The 25,711-nt window shown below is 40.0% G+C and overlaps 1 protein-coding gene across 10 annotated transcripts in view; it reads left to right on the forward strand.

The window, feature by feature from the left end:
• NCOA2 (nuclear receptor coactivator 2) overlaps positions 1–25,711 on the forward strand; it is a 255,379-nt gene that overhangs the window by 168,585 nt on the left and 61,083 nt on the right. The window lies entirely within an intron of this gene.

The raw sequence follows: 25,711 nt of genomic DNA on the forward strand, positions 1-25,711 counted from the left end.
AGGGGTTCAGTCTTCTTCTGTGTATCATAAACCTTTTTGGTGAAATATCTAGTTAGGTTGACTTTGCTACTTCCTAGCCTTCAGAGAATTACTGATTCACTAAATAATTTAAGCTGCATTTGGATAATACAAAAATGTCAGTTTCTGTTCTGGCTCTGATGAAATGAAAGTTTTGTAGTCATTAGGCAGCATGCTCAGTAAGTGTGAAATTTCATAGGTGTCTGCTAATGTTGCTGGAGTTGCGTAACCTGGTGGCTTAGGCCTTGTCTACACATAAAAGTTGTGCCCCTTTAACCATGTCAGTATAGTTAAAGTGGTACAACCCACCCTCAGCATGGAGGCATTTATTGGTATAAAGGTGCTTATACCAGTATAGCTTATTCCTGTATGAGAAGAGGTGTAAAAGCCTAGGACTGGTCTACACTTGAAAGTTTTGCTGGCATAGTTACGTAAAAAAAATCACACCTTAACTGATATAGCTTCACCCACCAAAGGTCCTAGTGCAAATGAAGTTATAATGTGGTGGGGGAACAGGCCTTTTGCTGGCATAGCTTAAGTTGCTCAGGGATTGAATATATGCCGTACCGGCAAACTCTCTAGTGTACACAAGACCCTAATATTTCAGGATGAATGTATCTTTCTTTCTGATCTGCCTGGGACCATTAACTTGTCACCTAATCTGATGAGATGTCTGAGGTTGTTCAATTTTGGTGTTTGACAAAGAAACTAAGAACAAGATCATCTGAAGAGCAGAGATCATCTAAAGAGCTTCACACTGTGTTGTAGAGTTACCTTTTCAATATTGTCGGTCACTTGTGCAGCATGTAAATTACTACAGTATAGATTAAGAGTAGCCAAAACCAGAATGCTTCAGGAGCTTCCTGTTAAGCCTAAGAATTAAAAAGCTGAGCAATGCTATACCTGAAACAATATACTTGAAGTGGAAAATCTATCTTTTCAGTTATTTCAGCTTTATCACTATCAGATAACCACTGTGGTTTTAACAAATGAGTATACAGCTTTAGATCAGAAGTGGCCTTGCATTAAACTTGAAGAGAAGCTGAATTAACCCATATTCTTGGAAGATGGTCTTTTTCAAGTAAAGAATAGCGATTACTGGCAGGGCATAACAGGAAAACTAACTCATTTGTGACTGCATCCTGCTTTGCTTTGCTTTTTATCTTTCAGGTCTAGTAGGGCATGAATGTAAAATATTTTAAAGATATAAATCTATCATTTTTTTTTATTTTTCTAGTATTGTCTGTCTCTCTTATGCTGTTTGGATGTAGAGGAAAGCATGGTCAAAGAAGTTTGAAGTCCAAATCATGCTGTTCCAGTGCTGCCATACTTTTTGGGATGTTAAATGGGTTTGAGTTCATTATCATATTTAATAAGATCTTTTGGATCTATCTAAGGCACCTATCACCTTGTTATGTAACTTCTATGAATAGTGCCATGTAAATGTTTTGTTTTAACATCTAATCCTCATAGAACATCCATTGTTCTTTACTGTCTCCCAGTGTTGAAAAGCAAATACACACAAGTGCCTTGCGTAGGTGAGATGGAGGTTTCTCTTCCTCCTATTTCACTCTTCTTGTTAGCATGGAGTATGTAATATTGCAGATTATGTATTCCTTACACCAACCAATCTTAAACCGAACTTCGCGCCCCTTGATAATCTCTCCGTTATTCCCTGATAACCAGAAACTTCTTCGCTTAAACTCTGTACCTAAATGGGCTATCTTGATTATCACTACAGAAGTTTTTTTTTCCTGCTGATAATAGCTCATCTTAATTAATTAGCCTCTTACAGTTTGTATGGCAACTTCCACCTTCTCTGTATGCGCGCGCGTGTGTGTGTGTGTGTGTGTGTGTGTGTGTGTATATATACACATACAATCTTCTTACTATATGTTCCATTCTATGCATCCGATGAAGTGGGCTGTAGCCGACGAAAGCTTATGCTCTAATAAATTTGTTAGTCTCTAAGGTGCCACAAGTACTCCTGTTCTTTATTTTAAAATATCATCGTAATAAAATTTTCACTTGCAGCCAAATTTGGCTACTGGGAAATACAGAGTGAGTTGATGAGAGCTAGCTTTCTTCCGACAGAAAGCATGTTGTCTTCCTTGTGTTTTCAATCAGGGCACCAAGAATTCTGAAACTTTACAGTTTCTATTTGGTAATGTGTTGTGCCAAATCTAAAGCACAAACATAATGTGCAGCTAGCCCTGGAAAAATATTTAATTAGTGTTTTAAATTTTGTAAACCAAATGTAAAGTAGAAAGAATAGAAACTTACTTTTTGCATTAGTAGCCTCTGTTACACTTGAAAAGCATGCAGAATAAAAGGCATTATCTTGATGGTGCCAGGATTACCAGGGCAAATAGGTTAATACATTCCACATCCAACTTTTGTGTAGTGTCTTAAGCAGGTTTATAAATGAGTCGTGGCATTAATGTATAAGAATACAGGCTGCCTTGGTGGGGCTGAGTTTATGGAATAGCAAATTAATTTCATGGTAGTGATGATGACTCAGTCAAAAAAAATCATCTACTATAAGAAACCTGGCTATCGTGTAACTTTTCTCAGCGTTACAATCTGAGTTGTGGCTGTTCATTTCCCTAAAACAGGCCATATTTTCTTTACAAAAAATGGGCACAAAATAGATATTTATTAGGGAGGTGCACTTTGCCACATCGCTTTAGTTGCAACAAAAAAGAAATGGATATCTGATTTGTTTCAACTTCACTAGAAGATTGATTGCTTATGAATATTGACTTAAAGTTTATGAATAAGTTGTTACAAGCTATACAAAAACTCTCAGAACACTACAGTCATATGAAAGTTTGTAGAGTAAGAGGATGAAAATGTTAATGAATACAGTGTGTATCAAAAATAACCACGTTCTAGAAAGTGAGCTGCTTTTGAGTACAGTAATTTCAGTTTCTACTTCTGGATGTGCATCATGCTACTACGTCAAATCTTTTAACTATTTCTTCCTTGTTCGAAGGCTTTTTCATGAAACCATAGTGGTATAATGTATGGCAGGAAATTATTGTTTCAGTTGTTTTTAAAAGTGTGTCTGCTGTAAAATGCATGCATTCTGAGAAAAGTGGAAAGTGATATAAAAACTGTTGCTGAAGCTATGACTGTTCGGGATGCTACACTAGCTATGTTGAGGTCTTGTCTACGTGGGGACACGAAGAAAATTTAAGGCAAATCAACTAAAGGTGTGGATGTTGTCATTCAGGAGTTAAACAGCCTCAGTTCCCTATAATTTAGGATTTACCTACACAAAAGGCAAGTCTACACTACTGTGCTACATTGGTGCAGCTGGGTTTCTGTAGCGCGTCTGGTGAAGGCGCAGTATGATGATGGGAGAGCACTGTCCTGTCAGCATAATTACTCCACCTCAATGAGAGGCGGAAACTATGTTGGTGGTAGAGCATTTCCTGCTGACACAGCATGGTGTGGACACTGCTTTAAATCGTTGTAACTTATGTCGCTTGCGGGGGGGGGGTGGCTTTTTCACACCTTACATCGTACCTTACATCAACTTAAGTGCTAGTGTAGACAAGCCCAAAGACTCTGGCTATGTCTACCCTAAAACCACTACAGTGACCCAGCAGTAGCACTTCAAGTGTAGTGCTTCATTGTAGATACTCGCTACAGCAACAAGAGGGTTCTGTCTACACCAAGGATTAAATCAGCTTAACTATGCCCCTCAGGGGTGTAGATTTTTTCACACCTCTGAGCAATGTTGCTGGATCGATCTAACTTTTTAGTGTAGGTCTGGCCAGAGTTCATAGCAGGCGGGGGTGTGAATCTACCCTACCTTAGCCTGCCATGCACTGTTTGTGTGGACCCTGCTGATGTGCATTAACAAGTCATTAGTGTGCTTTGGTTCAGTGCTCTCTGAAACAGGACTAGATCAAAGTGTGCTAATGAACTCTTAATGCACCTCAGCAGGGCCCAGTGGACAGTTAGTACATAGCAGGTTAGTGCAGGGTAGATTCATACCCCAGCTTGCCGGGAAAGAAATGTTCCCGTAGACAAGCCAGAATCCTCCTTGGAGGAGGAATAAGTTACAGCATTCACTTCAGTCTTTAGCTGATTTGCCTTAACTTTCCTGAGCATCCCCATGTAGACAAACCCTGAGAGCCCAAAACACCTGAGGGTTCACAGTGCACTATAGACATTTGAGTGATCAGAAGATAATGTCTTATGAATTTGATAGCTTGTCTCTACACAAACTGGAAGCAAAATAACAATCTGATTTAATTCACACATTTTGTGATTTTGATACAAGTCTGTGTGGATGCTTTTTTTTTAAAAAAAAAATTTAATTTTTCCAAATACAACAAATATACCAGATTCATCATAATACATAAAATAAACACAGAGGGTTAGGATAGAGGGAGGGGAGAGGAAGCAACATGTCTATCTTCATGATCTACGATAATCATAGACCTCTTAAAAAGTCAGCCCAAATTGCTTTGAATTTTTTGGGTATTCCCTTTCTGCAGAATGCCAGTCATTTGCTAGCCGCAAGATCAGCCATATCACTGAGCAAAGCATCAATATTTGGTGGGGATCAAGTTTTCCATGTTTGCAGGATTAATTTTTTAGCAACCAGAGCAGCACGCTGAAACCATGCCACATTGTTACCAGTAACCTCCAGGTATCAGGAGCACATCCAAGAATGAAACTTAAGGGGGAGGGCTCCAACTAATATCAAATTGGTCCTTTGACCCACCTCATACCAGAAATTCTTGATAACAGGGGGACTTCCAAAATTTATGAGCCAATGTAGCACCAAGGGAGTCACATTTCCAAGAGCGGTGATCTGTATTTAGGAGAACCATTACCATTAGTCTATGTGGGAACCAGTATGTATGAAAAAGTGTCTTTTGGTGAATAAAACATAGTCACAGATCTATAATTGCTTTTTTAACATTAGATACAATTGTATTGCATTGGGTCAAAGATAGCTGTATATCCAAATCTCTATTCCAAGCAACTCTCAAATTATCAATCTTTGGCAATGTTTTTTAGGCCAGTCACTTGTAAAAGGATACTGCTGGCTAAGTAAATCCTTCAAATTAATAAAATATTCCTTCAAAATAATAAAAGTTCTGGAAGTACTGGAGCTCCCAGGGCAAATACATTCATAAGTAAATAATTTAACTGGAGATATTTCCATGCTCTGGAGCAGGACAAACCAAATTGCTACAGAAGATTTACAAATGGTTTAAATTTATAATTGTCAATTAGCTGCAATAGTCATAAATCCTCTCTCCACCCATTCCCTCCACATCAAGGTTTTGCCACTGATTTTAAGGTTAGGATTATCCCTCTAGGACCGTTTCTGTGTGAAAGAATGGACGGAAGCAGAACTTTCTGTCCAGGATTGCCCAAGATTGTGTCTCAACCATTGTTGTGGGAGCTCTGGAGCCATCAAATCTATAATTTGATCCTACAATGGCTGAAAGGGGGAGAGGCTATACCAATTTCCATTCAATCTGAATCCAAGGTAGGGTCTGTACAGTCCTATCTAACAGCCACAAAGATGCCTGGCTTAACAAAAAGGGGATGTGATAATTTTCCAAGTTGCGGGAAACAAAATTCTCCCACAAATAGGGGGAGCTGTAATTTGTTCAGAGCCAGTCTAAGTTTCTTACCTGTGCCTTAAAGGAATGTTCTGAAAATATTATTGAATTTTTTAAAATAAGTTTGAGGACTAGAAATAAGGAGGCCTTTCAGGACATACAAAATTCTGGAAGGACATTTATTTTCAGCATATTAATTTTACCCCACAAACTGCGGGGTAACAAACTATCTCCCCAAATTGTTAGCCATTTGGGGAATAATTGGTTCTATGTTTATCTTTGGGATGTTCTGAATATTATTGGGAATCAGTATTCTAAATATTTAATGTGAAAGGATTGCCATTGAAAATCCCAATTTGAGAAGAGGCCTTTGTGGGCATGTTTGTCAATGCCTAAGATTTCTGATTTACCACAATTAATTGTATATCCCTGAGTAGAAGGCAGTGAGTTATATGGGCCCGTGGTGCCCGTGCTCCACCAATATTTAGGAACGTGGGCCCAGCTCCACAATGTTTGGGCTTATATTTTACATATGTTTTGATGTGAACAATATCTCTGTTGTCCACTGACTATCAACTTGAAGGGCATGCTTAAACTTTTTTTCATAGGTGTGGGAACTAGGGGTGTGGGGCTGCTGCAGCACCCCCACGTTTTATGTGGGGTCCCAGCTGACGCCCAGGACTCTGCTGCTGGCCCTGCACCTGGGCTCCCGGCTTACGCCCGGGGCTCAGCCCCCTTACCCCTATCCAGGTCTCCCCTCCTGGAGACATGGCCCTGTTCCTGGCCCCAGCTGGAGGGGTGGTGGACAGGGTTAAGGATATATATAGGCTTACAAAATAGGTGTGGGGGGCGGGACTTGGATCCATTCTGGGCACCACCAAAAATTATACAAACCTGGCACCCATGATCCTGTGAGGTGTCCAAACTTGTTAATAGTGGTTAGAAGGTTAGGAATTGTAACCTCAGGCTTAGATACAAATTAAAGAGCATCATAGGCTTAGAACATTAATTTTGTACTTTTTGGCTCACGCTGATACCATGTACATGTTGATTTGCTTGGATGGTAATGGCTACAGATTCTAGAGGTAAAGCAAACTGAAGAGGAGAAAGGGGGCAGGACTGTCATGTACCTCTCTGTAATGGAAATGGGGCAGAAATAATACAATTGGTAACTACCCTGGAAGTCGGGTTAGAATATAAATGCTTAAGCCAAGCAGTGAATTGGTTACTGAGTCTGAATTTTGCCAACACATGAAAAAGATAGTCCCAGGTTATGTGGTCAAAGGCCTTTTCAGCATCTAAAGCAGCAGTTCTCAAACTGTGGGTTGGGACTCCAAATTGGTCTTGTGTTAGACAGGGCTCGTGTTAGACTGGCTGGGACCCAGGGCCAAAGCTGAAGTCTGAGCCCCACCACCCTGGGCAGTGAAGCTCAGGTTACGAGTCCCCTGCACAGGGATGAAGCCCTTGGGCTTTGGTTTGGGGCCCCCCTACCCAGGGTGGTGGGGCTCAGGCTTTGCTTCAGGTGGGTTCAGGGTTCAGTCTCCCGTCTTGGGGTCATGTAGTAATTTTTGTTGTCAGAACGGGATCACGTTGCAAAGAAATTTGAGAATCTCTGATCTAAAGAAATGACAGCTAAGGGTTCTTTAGAATCTCTGGAAGCTGCAGTAATATCAATCAGTTGACGCAAATTATCTGAGCTGTGTCTATTACAAAGGAAGCCTACCTGATTTATGTGTATAATGAGTGAGAGAACATTGAGTAGTCACACAGCAAGAGCTTTTGCTGAAATCTTAGCAAATTGGGTAATTTTAATCTCCGCACATCTTGTAAGCCTAAATCAGCCATGTATGAGAACCTGACGAGTATTAGTGTATTTATCTAAGGCGGAGAAGATTTGTCAGAGACTGGGCCTAGAGTGTCCTTAAAGTCTCCAGCTATAATAATAGGATGCTGGCCCATGTCATTTATACTCATAAAAATTTATGAAAAAATTTGGAATGATCCTAGGTTGGCCTATAGAGACTGGCAAAAATGATTACAGAACCCCCAGTTTCAGCCTTGAGGTCAGTAAATCTGCCTTCATTGTCAGACCTTGTGCTCAGAATACTAACATTCAACTTTTTATGTATTAAAATAGCAATGTCCCGTGCTTTAGAATTAAACCAACTAGAAACCAAGAGGCCTATCCAATCTCTATTCAGTTTACAAGCTTCAGGTTCTGTCTCCTGAAGCATGGTTATGTCAACATTTTCTTTAAGCACTGAGTATATTTTTTTCTTTTAATAGGGTTATTAAGACATTTTGTATTCCAGGAGACAGAGTTAATTATCAGAGCCATCACTGTTAAAATATTCTGGATAAAATATAAAGTCACTTTGACAATAAATGAGAAATGGCATATTTTCTGGAGCAGCATATGATTCTTGCATATCTGATCAGCAAAAGTTATATAATTCGGGGTAGAGTGTCACTTCTTGGTATATATTATACAGCAATGGAAAGGAAATATTCAGGGCTATCTTTTGGTACAACAGTGTCCTGAACAAGTCTCATGCATATGGTGTTCGGCAATCTAGCACAGGAAAAGCACAATCCCTCCTGTCAGCATAGGTAGTATCTACACTGAAGTGCTACGGTAGTGCAGCTGAGCCACTGTAGCATAAAGTGTAAACAAGCGCTTAGTATTGGTACATCACTAATAAAAAAAATTTGCAGTATACCAAATCAATGTAGCACATTTTAAACTTGAGTAGAAGCTGGCATTTCCATATTATATGGAAAACTGGCTAACTGATAGATCTCAAAAAGCAGTTTTAAATGGGGATTCATCATCAAATGAGGGTGCGTAATCTCACAAGCTCCCCCATCCAAGTGAGTGTGCCTGCATTCTCTCTCTGTCTGCATGTGACATAAAAACCCCTTCCTGGGAAAGAGTCTGTTGGGGGACCAGTACCGCTCGGTTGGCTTTTCTCTCAGACCTTTCTAGGCTTTCTCAAATTGTGCCTGCTCCCTGGAGACTTGTAGCCTTTGTGGGCCTTTCTGGCCCCAGCTCTTCAGCTGGGCCACTAAAGGAGTTCATTTCCCCTTCCTGGGTGTATCAAAATCTAGACCACTTTCCCAATGGCTAGTGGTGGGGAGGAGAGGACCCGGGCCAGCCCTCTGTTCCAGGTCCCAGCCCAAGGACCCGATAGATAGCAGACATCTGCCAAGTCCGTTTAAATAAACTGTGTCACTGTTATGATTCCCTGGACCACTTCCCATTGGCCCCAGCACATTCTTCACCCTTACCTCTGCGCCTTGTCCGAGTTGAGTCCCAGTAGGCAGCCCGGAACTCCTTCGTGTTACCTGCAGTCTCTGCGAGCACTGCTCTGTCTGAGGTTCTGTAGCTCCCTCAGCCAGCTAGGCACACCATCCACTGTTCTCCAGCTCTAGCAAGGAACTGATCTCTACTCTGCACTGCAGCTTCTTTTATAGGGGCCTGCTGGGCCTGGACTGACTGCTCCCTGCAGCCCCTCTGGGCAACTTGGGGAATTCTCTCCACTGCCTCTTCTGGGGTGGGATGTGGTAGGTCTGCGAGGCCTCCATCCGGGGGCCTCAGGGCATAGTACATCCCATCAGAGTGTGTTTCTACTGAGGTCCTGCAGGCATTGGTTCTTGACCCAATATTATTCAATATCTTTATTAGTAATCTGAAAGAAATCATTGCTGCTAAATTTTTCAGAAGACACAAAAACTGAGGGAATGATAAATGATTACTAGGACAGGCCAGTTAACCAGAACAAACATAGTGAGTTGTGCTTGTTTAAACAATATGCATTAATACAGCCAAATAAAATGTCTCACATCTAGGAACAAGGAATGTAGGTCACACTTACAGGATGGGAGCCTGTATCCTGAAAAGCAGTGATTCTGAAAAAGTCTTAAGGGTCATAGTGTCTACAATTCAAAAAGGATGTTGAAAAATTGGAAAATATTCAGAAAACTCACAATAACTGTTCAGCATTTCCTAAACACATGAAAGTTAAGTTACAAATACTTGGTAACTAATACTCTGCATTCCAGTTATAATCCTGGATTTTCATTTAAATTACAGTACAGATCACCAAACAGCAAAAACAAAAGTAGAATGTCATTTTAAATTTCTCAGACTTTCACACATGAAAGTCATACAGTTCTGCTAATCATTGTCTTCGACCTGTTTGGTTACTTTGGGAAGAGCTTGGTTTTGATTGTCCTGACATTTTATTGACTGTTTCGTAAATGTTTTATTTGCCCTCAAAGTCTTTTGTCTTTTTTTTTTCTTTAAATGGGTAAGTAAAATAAATCCTGAGCTGTAATCTAACGCCATTGTGCCACATACATCTTCCTGTCATTTATAATAAGGCTCCTTTACATCACTCTGGCAATGTAGGGGCCTTAAAACTTTCACAGGTTTTATGCTCCTGGGGAAATTGACTGAGATGGGAACAGTTAACTAACAATAGCAACGTTAACAACATTAACATTAACAGTCAGGCTGCTACATTCCTACCTTGGAGAATGAGATCAATTAACCATCAACAGCAACTTTAACAATGTTACTAACTACACAGGCAGGCTGCTAGTACCTCAGAGAATTAATCAGTTAACTCACGTAGGACTGTTATATTTGTTCCTCTAACCTGCCTCGTGCATGATAAAAAGCCCTACCCTTCCATGCCAATGAGCTGTAGTAGCAAGGGAGAAGTACAGAGTCTCTCTCTCTCTCTCTCTCTCTCTCTCTCTCTCTCTCTCTCTCTCGCCACGCAGGTATGCCTAGACTCTCTCCCTTGTCTCTGAGGCTGCTCCAGGCATGCTGGAACAGACGCGCTGCCGGGGAAGAGGTGTGTGTCCCCCAGTAGATGGGGTTTTTTTACATTTTTCTGCTCGGGGGGCACAGAAAAATGTGGGCCATATGAATTCTGCACTTCTGCAGGGGCGCAGAATCCCCCCAGGCATAAGCATTTCCTGTCATTAGCTATCAGAAGTGGTATTTCTGGCATGATGGAATTTCTTTCTGTTTTATGATCTCTCCTCCTGTTGAGGGCTCCCCTCCCACCCCGTTCTCTACTGTTTTTCTCCTTCCCACAACCTTCTTTCTCTTGCCCTCCCATATTCTTTCTACACTCCTTTCTCAGTTATTAGTTTCCCTTGCCTAAGTGCAGCCTTAACTGTGGCACTGGGACCAGCTCCACCATAATTGTGCCAGTTTTCCTTCCTTCATTGTTCTCTCACTAGTTCCCTCAATCCTTGTCTCTATTTTCTATTCCAGTGTGCCTTCCTGCACTCCTTAAGCAAATCAGTTGAATGTGTTATCACATACAGATGACTTAACAAATACTGCAATGATCAATATTAAGAATTATGATGTTAAAATCAAGGTTTTAAGCTGTTTGTCACTAGTGTCTAGCTTCTAGAGATGTTGAACCTTAATTAAACTTTACAGTGCACTTAGTCTGGGCCATTATATTTGGTGTTAAAAAATATAGTCAATGAGCAGTATAAAACCTAAAGGTACTACATAAACGTCCGTGAGGAGGACTGCTTGCTCGTTGTATAGCAGTGCTACAGTGAAGACCGTGCTTCTCTGAGACCTTCCTTTCATTGACTGACAAAGGGTGCTATGTATAGAGTTGTTAGTCTGGCTTCCTCAGGTGTGTTGCTGGTGGTACTACCACAGTTCTACTGCTTTCCTTTTGTTGTCTTAAGTTTCTATGGTGTTTATAAAAGAAATAGTTATTTTTTTCTGTGAAGCTCAGACAAGAGGGTATACCCTTTATCTCAACTCAGAGCTTTTTATTAGCTGTTTGAGCACCAGGACTTAGTCACCAGTCATTAAAAGTCTTTTTTCATAGCTTACTATTTGTGAGTGTGCTGTTCATTTTCAAGGCAGGTCAAGCTTTCCTGTCAGAGGAAAAATGATAAAGGACCCAAAGGAAATAGATAAAGCAGAGCTATTTGAATTCAGATATTTTTCTATTTGTGCTGTGCCTGAAGGAGTCAGACATTCAAGTGGGGACTGAAGCTAAAGAGGACTACTTCATCACTTTGAACTAGAAAACTGGAACCCATAGCACCTAAGTGGCAAATATGGTTCAGTCTACTGCAGAGCATTTATACCCATCAGCTCCAGTAGCAGGCCTTTTAAAGTCTGACAGGACACGTGAATCTATTTGGGACATCTATGAAGATTTACTTTGTTTAGGTGTCATTCTTAGCAACCAGATGAGCAAAAGTTTACTGGTGTGAGTGGAAAGGGGATAGTTTTCGATTTCAAGTAATCTATTGGCAAATACCATGTAAATAGCCAGTATGGTCTCCGTAACAGTCATTTGGTACTTTAAACATTCCTTGAGGACGTTAACTATGGTTAGAATACATAAAAATGTTCTTAAGCAGAGCATCATATAGCCTGTGTATTAAAATTTGTCCTTACATGAATAATATACAAAAGGATAAGAGATGCCCTTAGAAGAAGCAGATTATTAGCTGTCGTGTTTCTTTTGGACATCTTTGAAATAATAAAACACTTCAGTCTCTGAATTTCCTGAGACAGAAAAATGGATTTTGGATTTGGCCATATACTGTTTACAGGGTCCTGACAAGCAAGGTTTAAGTTTGCCCTGTTCCAAATACTGGGCTGCCCTGGACAGGAAGGTTCACCTGTCCTCAGTTTTTTGCATGATTTAAATAAGCTTACTACCTCTATCTAGAAAAGGAATTATTGACTGTTGGAGGCATTAGGAGCTGCTATATCCCCTCAGTATGGGCACATACATTTAAAGTTTTTTCTGTTTTCTATCAGCTGTCTTCAATTATCTACCTTGCAGTTTTGCCTGCAGTTTGTTGTGGGAGATGGGGAGAGCTCTGAGTTACTATAGAGAATTCCTTCTAGGTGTCTGGCTGGTGGATCTTGCCCATATGCTTAGGGTCTAACTGATCACCATATTTGTGGTCAGGAAGGAATTTTACCCAGGTCAGATTGGCAGAGACTCTGGGAGGAGGGTTGCCTTCCTCTGCAGCACAGGGCACAGGTCACTTGCAGATTTAAAATAGTGTAAATTGTGGATTTTCTGTAACTTGAAGTCTTTAAATCATGATCTGAGGACTTCAGTAAGTAGGCCAGAGGGTACAGGGTCTATTACAGGAGTGGTTGGGTGAGGTTCTGTGGCCTGCAATATGCAGGGGGTCAGACTGGATGATCATGATAGTCACTTGAAGTGAGCTGTGGCTCACGAAAGCTCATGCTCAAATAAATTGGTTAGTCTCTAAGGTGCCACAAGTACTCCTTTTCTTTTTGCGAATACAGACTAACACGGCTGTTACTCTGAAACTTCTGACCTTAAAGTCTATGAGTCTGAGTCTTGGCTTGACCTTCTCTTATGCATCTCAGGGAGCATCATTGAGCTTCCTGATGCACCATGTTAGGACTGTTGAAAATCTTCCATTGGTAATGCAAATACAGCAGGAAACTTTCATGCTACTGTTAATGACCTTGTATATCACAGATTTGTCATCCGTGCTCTAAAATAAAGGAGCTATTCTTAAATCATGTTGATGAGGTGTTTGAAAAAGGATATAATCTGTTTTCTCCTAACATTCACTGTCATCTGGAAGAGCAAAATGGAGAAAATAAGTTTAGATAGATTATTGACATTCCTGCAGAGTATGTTCTCTTGGCCCAAGTTTGGGAAACCTATATGTTTAATTAAATTGACAATTAATCTATGAAGTCTAGTCCAAAAGCTCATTTGCCTTCACATCTTTCTTTACAAAAACTCTTATGGGTTGTTATATTTCAAAGAACTAATTGGAGAGTCATTAACTTCCTGAAGACTACACATTGTTCGTGGGGCAGTGAAGGAGCCCTGTTTTGAAATAAATGATCAGATCCTGCTATATTTCAAGTCTTTAGAAACATCATCTCCGCCAAAATCGTGGTAGAATTAGGGACTCTCACCACTGAGACATCGAGTAATGCTATTTTTAAAGCTGAGTTATCAAAACAACTGAGATTATTCATTAAATAAACAAATAGCTAACACAAATTTGCAAGTGCCAAAAAGTATATTTATATTTTTCTGTCCTAATTCCACACATATCAAAAAAAATAATTACATTGTTAGGTTGAGGGATGCTAAATATTTGTATCTAATGTACCAGAGCAGAGGTCATTTAGTTTGGCACTTCTTATTAAAATGTTTTGATACCAATCCAAATAAATATAATGGATTTCTAAGCCACCCAAGATAGATGTATAGCATTCTATTATTATATATAGGTTTTATAGATAAGCAGTTTTTATGGTGAGTTTTTTGAAGTGTCATCTCAGCATTTCTTTAATACCAGAAAAGGTAAAATGTCTTCCGAATCTCAATGGTTAAATCTGCTTCTTCTAACCTGATGTACAGAATAGCTCAGTAGAAACTGAGTGTTGTGACCGGGGTCCCAGTGTGGGCCAGCTGTAGTCACTCAATTAGGGTGAACTGCAAAGAATAGGGCAGACAATCCCCAAAAAGCTGGTGGATATTCCAATACTTAGATTTACCAAGCCAGCATAAACCAGCTTCTTTATTACCTCACTGGTTACTCAGAAGTCCAAACAACACAGTTCCCTTAAAGTGATCCAGCCTCAGACCTCCATCCAGGTACCTAAGTCAAATATGATGATTTCTGAAAATCTTATTTCATCATATAAAAGAAAAGGTTCTACCAATCCCAAAGGATCAGATACGTTACCTCCCAGGTTATTGAATATTCCAGGTCTTAGCCAAATACACGCTACAGTCAATTCTTATTAACTAAACTAAAATTTATTAAAAACAAAAGAGAGAGTATTGTTAAAAGATCAGTATACATACAGACATGAGTTCAATTAATTTAGGTGCAGATTCATAGCTGAGATGGTGAGCTTTGTAGTTGCAAAGAGTTCTTTTAGGAATAGTTCATAAGTTATAGTCCAGTGTCCAAATGTTATATTCCGGGCATACTAGCATAACTGGGACCTCAGTTTGGCAGCTCAAGCTTCCCTTGATGAAGCCTAAGCAGATCTGAGCTGACAGAATCAGGACCCAAGGATCTTTTATGCAATTTCATGTCCTCTTTGACAAGTTGGGAGTTCATCCAGGAACAAGAGGTAATTAGGATGACTTTGAAGGAGGTCCATTACCGGTACTTAGTTACAGAATTAACATAAGGCAGTTTGCTTGTTCCTCCACCATTCACAGATTATTTGCTATACATTTCAAAGAGAGATGAGTACAGAGAGATCCTGTGATTACAGTTCATTTAAATGCTAGGATATTCTTTTCATCTCTGAATTATCAGAATACAACATAGACAGGGACTGTTGATTACATCGTTGACCCTACTCATATATATGTAAATACACAAAAACACAAGCATTATCTCTCCACATGTCTTTTGAGGGTTATTTATTTTGCAGGATGTTTAACCCTTTCTAGCCATGCTTCACAAGTGTAATCAAAGTTACTCTGTGCAAGGCATAGATGCCCAATTTTTCCTATCAGCCTCAACTAGCTTTCCTTTTTCTTTTTCACCCACAAAATGGCAGATGCAAATAGTTGCATGCATCTGTAATTTTGTACTCCTTAGACTTCTAAATACCTGTGGGAGCACAGTCAGGCACTTAGACATCTAAAATGCCCAAATTGCAGACACAGGTAGCTGAGGATACAAAATTGCACTCACGTTTGTTTGCCTAGTGCAAAATGGGAGTCCAGCTTTTAAAAATGCGTCCCGCAGCCAAGTTGGGCAAGAGGAACGTTCATGTTATATGCTGTTGAGAATCAGCTGAAGCAAATTTGGGGCCTGGTCCAGAGATGTGCTTGGCACCTGCAACTTCAGATGACCAGCAGGAGTCACAATTTCTCAGCCTTTCCCTGGATCTAAGTCTTTTGGTAGGAAGGACACCCATGCTGTCCGTCTTCAGTGATTTTCTTTTTCTTTCTTTCTTCTTCTTCTCTTACTTCTCCAGACAATCAGGTGCTAACTGCAGAACTGGTTGGAGAGCTTGGAGAGCCCCCAGGGAAAACAGATGTTAGTGTCCCTTGTGGAGTAGAAGAGAGAGAATGTGGTTTTTAATTTATTCTTTTGGTTTGTGAAACTGCAAATAAGTACCCTGTGCACCCTCATATAACATCAAAATTCATACTTAACAGTATACATGGAACTGCTCAGTCTACGCAAGAAAAACCAAATTAAACACCATATACCAACTCCATAATGACAAAATTACACCCTGCCATCCCTGAACACCTAACCTTCTCAGTGCTTAAGAAAAAAAGCTAGGCTTTGCAGGATGTCCAGAAAGTACACAAATGCAGACTGTGCCAGACCCAGGAGAAGTGAATTCCAGATCCAAGGGGCCTTCATGAGGAATGAAGCTAGCCTCATAACAAGGTAGCCTAGAGCATTTCTGCTGTTCACTGCTGAGGCATAGATTGAGAAAAGGTTTCTGGGGTAACCATTTTAATCTTGGTTTTAATTCTGTGGTGGTTTCACTTAAATATCAGGATGCCAAACAGGCTCTCTGTGGTTTTACTGATAGACATATTAGAGGTGACCTGAACAGGAATAGGACTTTGTTACATTTGTTGCTTTAAAAAACAAAAACAAACAAACAAAAACAACTGTGGGTTTTGATCTTTGAGGTTTTGGGGTTCTGAGAGAATGCATCTCCTCTTTTGTTTCCTATTTTGAGGCAGAAAGTGGGTTGAAATTTTGGAGAGAACATCAATTCCTAGTTCATAGCCCCGCCAACTTTTGATAGAAACTAGATGTCCCATCACATCTCCCCCTCTTTCAATAGCATTCACCACTGTGTCCAACACAAGTGGATAAACCTAAAGATTAGGTCAATATTTCTGCAAATGATCAATAGTGAAATAGTAATAATGTTGACATTTAGATTGTTACCATAAGACCAAGAGTTAATGTCCCTTACAGCAATTGTTTAAGGCTGTCTATTTGTCTGTTTAGGATAATATCATGTTATTTCACATTTGGAGGCTAGCTGTTGTTTTTGCGAAAGACTAACTCTTCTTTTTTTTATATAATTAAAAGCTTAGATTCAGCAAACAAACGTTATAACCGGTCTGGAGCCAGTTCCACAGTCACAGAATTATGGAAAACACAGGTGTGATGACCAAAGTTTGTGAGCACAGTTTGTAAGGAGGTGATTATATAAATGGTGAAAGAAAAGAGCCTTCATAGTGGAACAGATTCAAGCTGGGCCATTTGCTGGCCCAGGTTTGGACTTCATTTTTGCTGAAGTTTATTTCATGACTTTACCCTCCATTTCCATTTATACTTCCAATTGAGTCTAGGTGGTGGGGGATTGTACCACAGAGGATAGTGCCAGATGGTAGTTATATGGAGTTAGAAAAAGCTAATACTGGAGGTGAGTAGACCAAAAGAGAGAACCATGGTGAGGTAGGAGAAGATGCATTCATATTCATTATTTTATGTATTAATTGAACTGTTTGTTTTATGGTGCCCAAAAATGCCCCCTAGGCTTTTAGAGTGCAAATTATACTTTCAGGGAATGTCAGAATACTTGAAACTCTAGATACTATACTTTCATTTTCTAAGATCAGAAGTTCCCCAAAATTGTAAAGGTTGTATTAAAGTTTAGCTATGCTTTGCGGCTTTGTGGGAAGGGAAGGCTTATATGATGGTGCTAGTATTTTACAGAAGCTGCTTCCCACATTTGGGGGGAGGGGGAGGGGAGTAATCAGGCCAAATGTGTGTTGGAAATTCTGAAAAGAATATCGTATTCAGAGTGTTAAACATAGTGTTATCACTGGCAACCATGTTAGTCTGTATTCGCAAAAAGAAAAGGAGTACTTGTGGCACCTTAGAGACTAACCAATTTATTTGAGCATAAGCTTTCATGAGCTGAGCTGTAGCTCATGAAAGTTTATGCTCAAATTGGTTAGTCTCTAAGGTGCCACAAGTACTCCTTTTCTTTTAGTGTTATCACTGTTCTTGGATGAGTAAGTGAGCTTACAGCTTTCATTCTTCTGTCAGCTTAGTCCTGTGTCGTAAATTTAAGTGATTTTTATATCACCAGTGTGGTAAAAGTGAAACAAAGTCTGTTACGTTCTCACAGGAACTGGATTCTGATATCAGTTTGAGCTGGGATTGAGTGATCAGGCTGTCCCCTTGATGCTGAAAGGAAACCATGATTTGCTAACAAGAGGTTATGTGTGAGGATGAGAGTGAGGCAGCTTTAAGCTTTGCTCTTAGACTACTCACAGTGAGTAAAAGTGCTGAGAAAAAGTGCATCTATGCTTTTGTTTTGTTTTTTTAATGTGTGCTGTAGGAGATTTCAGCAACCTGATGATCTGTAGTACATTAATGTTGAAAAGATAAACACATTTGGAGAGCACAGGAAAGGCCTTGTGTTTTGATGTTAGCAGAATGCTTCCTAATGAATAAGAATGTGCTGCTGGCTTCACAGAGCCATATGGCAGCTTTGCTAATTTTAGTTCAGTGCAGATGCATAATTCTTCCCTGTTTTACCTCCTAAAACCTTTCTGAGATATTATATAGCTTTTCCTATAGTACTTGATCTATAGTTTAAGTGGAAAATGAGTACACTAATCTAATGGGTTCTTTACTCTGTGCAGAGATATGCTGTAAAGTGTGACAGCAACCTCGATTCATAATCATTTCCCTAAATAATGGGTAGGAATGTTCCTGGAGGAGGGGCAAAAACTTTCTGCTGAGTCTTACAGTTTGTTATCAAAAAAATTGTAACTGTCTTTTGAAAAATTGATAGATTTTGGAGGGAACAACTTTGCTCACGTTGAAGTACTAGGAACTGGTTAACAAATATGTTTAGGTATATCAAGTACCATTTTAGTTAAAGGTTCTAATTCTTTGAATAATACAACTACAAGGAAAACTGCTATCCCCATGGTTAACCAGGCATTGGAATAATTTTAAAATTCTTCATTGCTTTGCTTCACCGCACCTTGTATTGTATTTGCTAGTCTGCGATTGGAACACACTGAATTAATAAAAACATTTTTTCTTTCTTACTCTAAAGTTTGTAAATATGAAGCTGCTCTTTTTATAGTCCTATTTGTACTAATAACATACTGTCTCTTGCCATAGTACACACAATTAGTATTTAGTAATTATTATAAACCTATATCATTATGAAATCTGAAATTTCAAGTCAAGTAGAAGTCTAGTAAATTTTTTAAAATCAGTTAAATCTAGTGCCTGAAACTACTTTTATCTCTGTCCTCTGCCAATTTAAATCCTTTTGTATTCACACTTCCCTGTGTTTTACTTCTTTAGTCTCTTCCCTGTTGCTTTATGAAAGACGAGCTGATAACATGTGAACCAGACTACCCACAAATGGCTGTCTAATACATAAACAAACATGAAAAAATGGAGAAAAATTGGGTGTTTTAAAAGCATTTGTGCTGTAGAATTTAATTTTAGTTGTAGATTCTGAAATGCTGTATAACATTTAAGTCGCCTTCCAAGTAATCAGTGCTAGTGATGCTGATGCTGCTACAGTTGGTTAAATTATAAGGATGTCTTCTGAATCATGGCTGTTTTCCTGTAGAGAAACGAATGTTCTGGTATGACTGACAAGAAAAGGCTCTGCTTGCATTTTTGGTCTGTTTTTTCAAATAATAAGGATACATGACTTTGGATGGACATGATATTCCAATAGCGATGTATGTATGTTCCAGCTGAGAAATTCTCTTTTAAAGAAGTGTTGCATAAAAGAACTGCTTTCTTTGGCTGCAGGATTTTTGTTTTGTTTGTTTGTTTGTTTGTTTGTTTGTTTTTTGCTTGAGGCTCGCTTTGTGATGTGCTGCTGTTCGTATCAGGAAATAGTCTGAAATTTCATTTTCAAATGTACGCATGATGGTGCCTGTGATGTAGAGCAACATAATCAGGATGTTCTGCAAATCTATTTTCTCTTCCCCCTCTTATTTTCAAAACACTTGTATTGTTTGTGTCTAATGCTTCTTTACTCTCTTCTCCTTTTTTTGCTCCTTTTGTTCCAGTAGAAAACACACATAATAATGACTGCTATGAGAAAAAATGAACATATAAAATATATTGATGCAAATCCCTTCTTTTGGGGGGGAGGGTAGTTTGACTCATTTTAACATAGTCCCTGAAGAGACTCACGTTTTGTTCTTTGTTTTGAAAATGAAAGTCTCATTAATTTGTATTGGATTTCTGGATTGCAAAGCATAGGAAGGGTAAAGGAGGAATTGTTCCTCAAAGCAGTTTCATTGAGGGAGAGGGAGTAAAGCATACAAAGAAAGAGCCCACGGATTGCGCATCCAATTGTGATACTGCAACTGGAGGGATGTATTGTTTTAAAAAAAAAAAAAAGGGAGAGAGAGCCAAATCCTTTCATGTTTTATTTATCTTTCAGGAATCTAAAGGGACCAACAAAAAGTACTGTATAGAAAAAAACATTTTGCTGGTGGAGGTAGGGGATGGAAGTAGGGAAATTAAAAAAATAAGTTATCTATGTTTAAAAAGTATGTCAAGAGACTTTAAATGATTGCTCTTGACTTCTCTCCATTTGATTTCAGAATTCCTACCAAATTAATGTGCTTTAATAAAGGTTTGATTGTATCTGAATCTGGGTTAAGCTTCAAATAAAACTTGAAACACTACCCGTGCTGAGCATACTGAAAAAATGTTTGTTTGTTTTTACTTGTGGTACAAAAAATAAAGAAAAATAAATATCATTGGTGACCACTGGAAAAAAGCCTAGTGTCAAATATGAATCAGTGTGTTTTGGTATGCAGTATTAATACTTAAACAGCTGTAAACCTGTCCGCAATTTAAAATGGAAACTACACACGTACCTAAAATGCTACATAATTGCATGTGTATGTGTTTACTTAGCATAAAAGTATGTCTCAAAGGAGGGTTGTTTTTTTTTGTTTGTTTTGTTTTTTAGTCTCTGGGCTAAACTTTTCATTGAGCAGGGTTGATAATTATTTCCTGTGTAGTTTCCGAATTACATAAATTCTTTTCTAGTTTAATTTAGTAAATATGGGCTCAATCTTGTTAGCCCAGTTTATATGAATAGGTCCAGATTCTGGTTTGCACTCTGACACCATTGCAGCACTTAGGATGGGTTCTGAACCTAAACAGCCAGCAGAGAATTCCCTTTATTGAGGAAACTCTCCACTGGTGTGAATAGGGTTGCCAACTTTCTGATTGCCAAAAACCGAACACCCTTGCCCCATCCTCTGCCCCTTCTCCAAAGCCCGGCCCCCGCTCACTCCATCCTCCCTTCCTCCGTTGCTCACCCTCCCCCACCCTCATTCACATGCTCATTTTCACCAAGCTGGGGCAGGGGGTTGGAGTGAGGGCTCCGGCTGAGGGTGTGGGCTCTGAGGTGGGGCTGGGGATGAGGGGTTTGGGGTGCAGGAGTGGGCTCAGGGCTGGGGTGGGCGTTGGGGTGTGGGTGCGGTGAGGGCTCTGCTAGGGGTGCAGGCTCTGGGGTGGGGTTCGGGATAAGGGGTTTGAGGTGCAGGAGGGGGCTCAGGGTGGGGGCCAAGGGATTCAGAGTGGGGGAGGGGGTGCAGGCTCTGGGAGGGAGTTTGGGTGTGGGAGGGGGCTCAGGGCTGGGGTTGGGGTGCAGGAAAGAGTGCGGGGTGTAAGGTCTGGGAGGGCGTTTGGATGTGAGAGGGGCCTCAGGGCAGGGGATTGGGGTACGGGATTGCGTGCAGACCTAGGGGTTGCAGGGATATGCCGGCCGCTTCCAGGAGCCATGCAGAGCCAGGGCAGGCAGGGAGCCCCGCTGGAGCCACCAGGGTCCCTTTTCAACCAGGCATTTCAGTCGAAAACTGGTTGCTGGCAACCCTAGCCATGAAGCTAGCTCCAGCTGCCCATTCCCTACCTTTGCATAGGCCAGTGCTCCTCCCCTTACCTAATGTGCGGTTCATTCAGCAAATCTTCTGTGGATACAAGCTTGCTTATGACCTTTTTCCAGTGTTTTAAATTAAAGCAGCCATGAGGCTGTTCTAACAGACGGCATAGCAGCATGTGTAAAATAAGGGAGCCATAACTGGCTCCCTGACGCGTCTTGCCCTCTCCCCTGTGCCAAACAGAGCTTGACTAAAGTAAAGAATCTAGTTTGTCTTCTTCAGTCACATAAGTAGTCCCACTGATTACAAGACCATTCACAAGAGAGGGGCTTTGCAGTATTGGCCCTATATTGCAGTTTTGCCTATGGGACATTCAAAAACCATTAGGTGGGACTCCCAAATATATATACATGGAAAAGCTTTGAGTCCCACATAATCACATGACTCCAGGAGCTGGGGCTTTAAGTAAAACATCAACTATTGTGAGACTTATGATAAAAAAGTGAGTTGGTAATGCTATAATTAGCAGGGCTGCTTGTGTTTTCTATCCTTTCTTACAACAAAATTCTGCTCTCAATTGACACTGTGTGCTTTATCGGTAAATAGATTATTCATTTCAAGTATTTATCTCAGCCTCTCTGTTAAAAACACAATCAGCTGGCACCCTTCAGTGATTGCTGATCTCTAGGTCCACTTGCTTTCTCTGTGTTTGCTGATGGATCCCCCAAAATAGGCTATCGTTCAATCAAAAGTCGATAATTTTACTGCTAAACCTGAAGATCATCACTGGCTAAGATCCTAAACGGGCAGATTGTTTGTTAGTTTGTTTCATGAGCATAAGACACTGCTGACCCTTAGCTGAAATAACTTATATGCACAAAGCTGCTTAGATGTGTTAGCCAGTAGGGAGCTGTCTAGTATGTGAGATTTTACACATCTTTCAGTTAAATCACAGTTTCAACTATAAAATTGGGCAGTTGGGCACCCCTTTTGAATATGTAATGCTCTTTGGAATGCCTGAATCCTTAAACTACAGAGTGTATTTCATATACATATAGTGCGCAGTGCAGTTGTTTTTATTCAGTGACTGATACAGAATGCATAATCTTAATGTGTATCCATGTATAATTTTCAAAATTAATTACTGTAGTATAGACATTAAAAACATCCTTCATTTTCTTTTGACTCAAAATCTCATTTGGGAGCATAAGGGATAGAAGGTGTTTATATAAATGAGATACAACATACTGGTCAAGCCAGGAGCATTACTGAGCGATGTGAATTCTGTGGTTGTAATAGTTTGAAGAATCTTTAGCAACTGATCAGTAGTATGTGAGAAATAAACAGTGAAAATTACTAACCTGTCCTTGTAAATCCAGTAAAGAAACCACTAGGAAGCACCAATGCATTGAACAGATCTGCACCAGATATGTTCTATGATCTGCAACATTCATCTAGCCATAATTGTTCACAAAAGAAATTAACATCATGATGTTTTAATTAGCTTAGTGCCTCTCTCCTGCCTATTCCCAAGCTGTTGCACATCTGATGTGATTTTTTTAGGGTTCCTATGTCAAGAAATTTTGGAGCTAGAGCCATTTTTATATGTTGTCTAAAAGCTGGAATCCCATCTTTCAGATGGCATGGAGAATTAATCTTGAGCTCTAGGGGGTCAAGAGAATGTTGATGGCTACTGTGGAATTAAAGTGGACTGCAAGATGGTATTCTGAAAAATTTTACTGTGTGATTAAAGGTCTTCTGCAATACAAAAACCAGGGACTGCTTATGATATCAGCTGCAACCTGGGACTCAGCCTCCCAGACTTTGCTAGGAACTGGACCCAGCTTTCAGGATCAGTAAATTTTTCTGTTAAAATATTTCCAGCATTAACATAATATGGTACAAACTCTGTTGTCCTGTAACATATGGAGAACAGCTAGATTTTTTCCCCCCACAATTACTTTTTTTCAGCAAAGGGACAGATACCTCCCCACCATTCTTCCTTGCCCTTCCCAAAAAGGCCTTATGCCATCTTCAGTCCAAGTATGGGAATCTCTCATTAGTTTGTGTGAGTTGCCACTGCAGAATGAGGACATTATATTGTCCTAATTATAATACTTATTTAAAAGACAACTTAAATTATTGTTATTAACAATCATACACACAATTACATTTCAGAAGTTATTTGCAATGCTATCATATTGTGCATGAACATACTGTAAAAAACAGTATGGGATTTTCAAAAGCACTCAGTATTGGCCCAGCTCGTCTCCCGCAGAAGGCAGTTGGAGCTTGGATGCATTTGAAAATCCCATGCTTATAATTTACGGTAGATAATCTTTGTAGTCACAAGAACAAATTTTACAGCAAGCGTGCTGTAATTCCTAAATAAAATCTTTACATTTGGAAGAGTCAGTCTAAATTGCAATTTTAAAAGAATCTTTATCATTACAAAAACTGTGTAAATGTGGGGTTTTTTTCAATTTTAGTAAAAGGTGTAGGGACTTGCACATGTGTCTCTCGCCAAAGCCTCTACCCTTCCATTGTTGTGCCACATGGCCACTGTCCAATTCTCTGTTATCCTCTACTCCCAGGCTGTATTTCAGTAAGAGGTGAAGTGATTCCTGTAGACCTATAGCTTTTAGACATGTATGGATCCAGCAGAATGAAAAGTACTAAATACGTTTAAGACGAAGCAGTACATATTCACGGACCCTTATGTGACTGTGTGTATAGACCCCACGTAGATGAGGAAGGTGCCAGAGAGGCCCTGATGGTCGGGCTAGCCCCACCCCTCCAGCCCTGTCAATCATGCATGATAGGAGGAGGCCTTTAAAAGGGAGGAAACTGCTGCAGCAGTGAGGAAGGAGCAGGATTGTTCCAAGTGAAGGACTGCAGGAGTGACTCCTGAAGCTGTGGAGGGAACCCCTAGCCTAGAGACCTTCATCCCGACCCTGAGGAGAGTGCAGTGGACTCCTACAGTAAGACAAACCAGCTGAGCCTCACTCAGAGACCCACCCAAAGTGATATCCTTGAAACCCACTATATTGGTGCTGGGTTGCTGGGAGCACTGCAGACGCGCCACATCCCATCTCCTTTTTCTGGGGCCACAGGGAGGGAGTATCCCCAAATGCGTTGGGGTTTGTGACTTTCATTTTGATCCCCCATCTGGAGAGACTTAAGAATTCCCATAAAAGCCAGAGCCCCCCTTGCAAATAGTAAGGAAGTGGAGCCTGTGTTATAACCACACAGTATAGATAACTGGGTATGTTCAGTCAGGTTCACCCACCCTCTGAGGGGGAAGCCACCGAGGATTCTGTTACACCTTATCTCTAATAGATGTGCACTGAACATGGAGGAATCCAGGATTTGGGGGACCAGTCTCTCTGTTTTGAGGGGACAGAGGAACTGTACATTCACTTTGCCCTCCTACTGTCAGCCAAAGGAATAATCCAGAGGAAACTGCATGAAAGGAGCATCCAGTCACTGACAGAAAATACTGCGGGCCTGCTATATTTGGTATCTTCTTATTTCTGTGCCCAATACTTGAATTTTTTTTCTAAAAAAAATGTGCTTTGCAAATGCTTATTGGCTCATCTGTGTATGGTATCTTTAGTCATTCTCACCATAATGGGACTTCTGATGGTTTGTTGATGAAGAAAGTACAAACTTTTGTTGAAGTACAACAAGTTCAACCTGTTTCTGTTTTATCCCTAATTGTAAAAGTTACCTGTTTTCTCACACTTTTAGCAATATTAGCTTCCTTTTCATGGAGAACATGCGTTTTTAAACATTTTTATTCAGATTTTCTGATATGTAGCAATAGACTAAATATTACACCATTTCCTTTGAATAGTGAATCCAAGCATTTTTAGGAGTCTGTTGTCACTCTGGGTTACCTTTTAGATCTTGTGTTTTATTGGGCGGTCACTAAAAATGTATTTTGAATTGAAGACTATTAACATAATGCAGTGATCAGATGTTGCATTAATTTTAGGTAGCATTTTTTTCTGCTAATGTTCCCGTTTAAACTCCAAGACAAAAATTAAAAAAAATACAGAATAATTAATATGGATTGGCATGATTCAGAATGCAGATTTGCTAAATTAATTTGATTTATAAGATATTTTGAGGCAAAATTCTGGTTTGGCTGTTTAATCAGTACTACAGCATGGAGCACGAACAAGGTTG

Source organism: Eretmochelys imbricata, chromosome 2 (genome assembly GCF_965152235.1).
Source record: "Eretmochelys imbricata isolate rEreImb1 chromosome 2, rEreImb1.hap1, whole genome shotgun sequence".
Taxonomy (NCBI): Eukaryota; Metazoa; Chordata; order Testudines; family Cheloniidae; genus Eretmochelys; species Eretmochelys imbricata.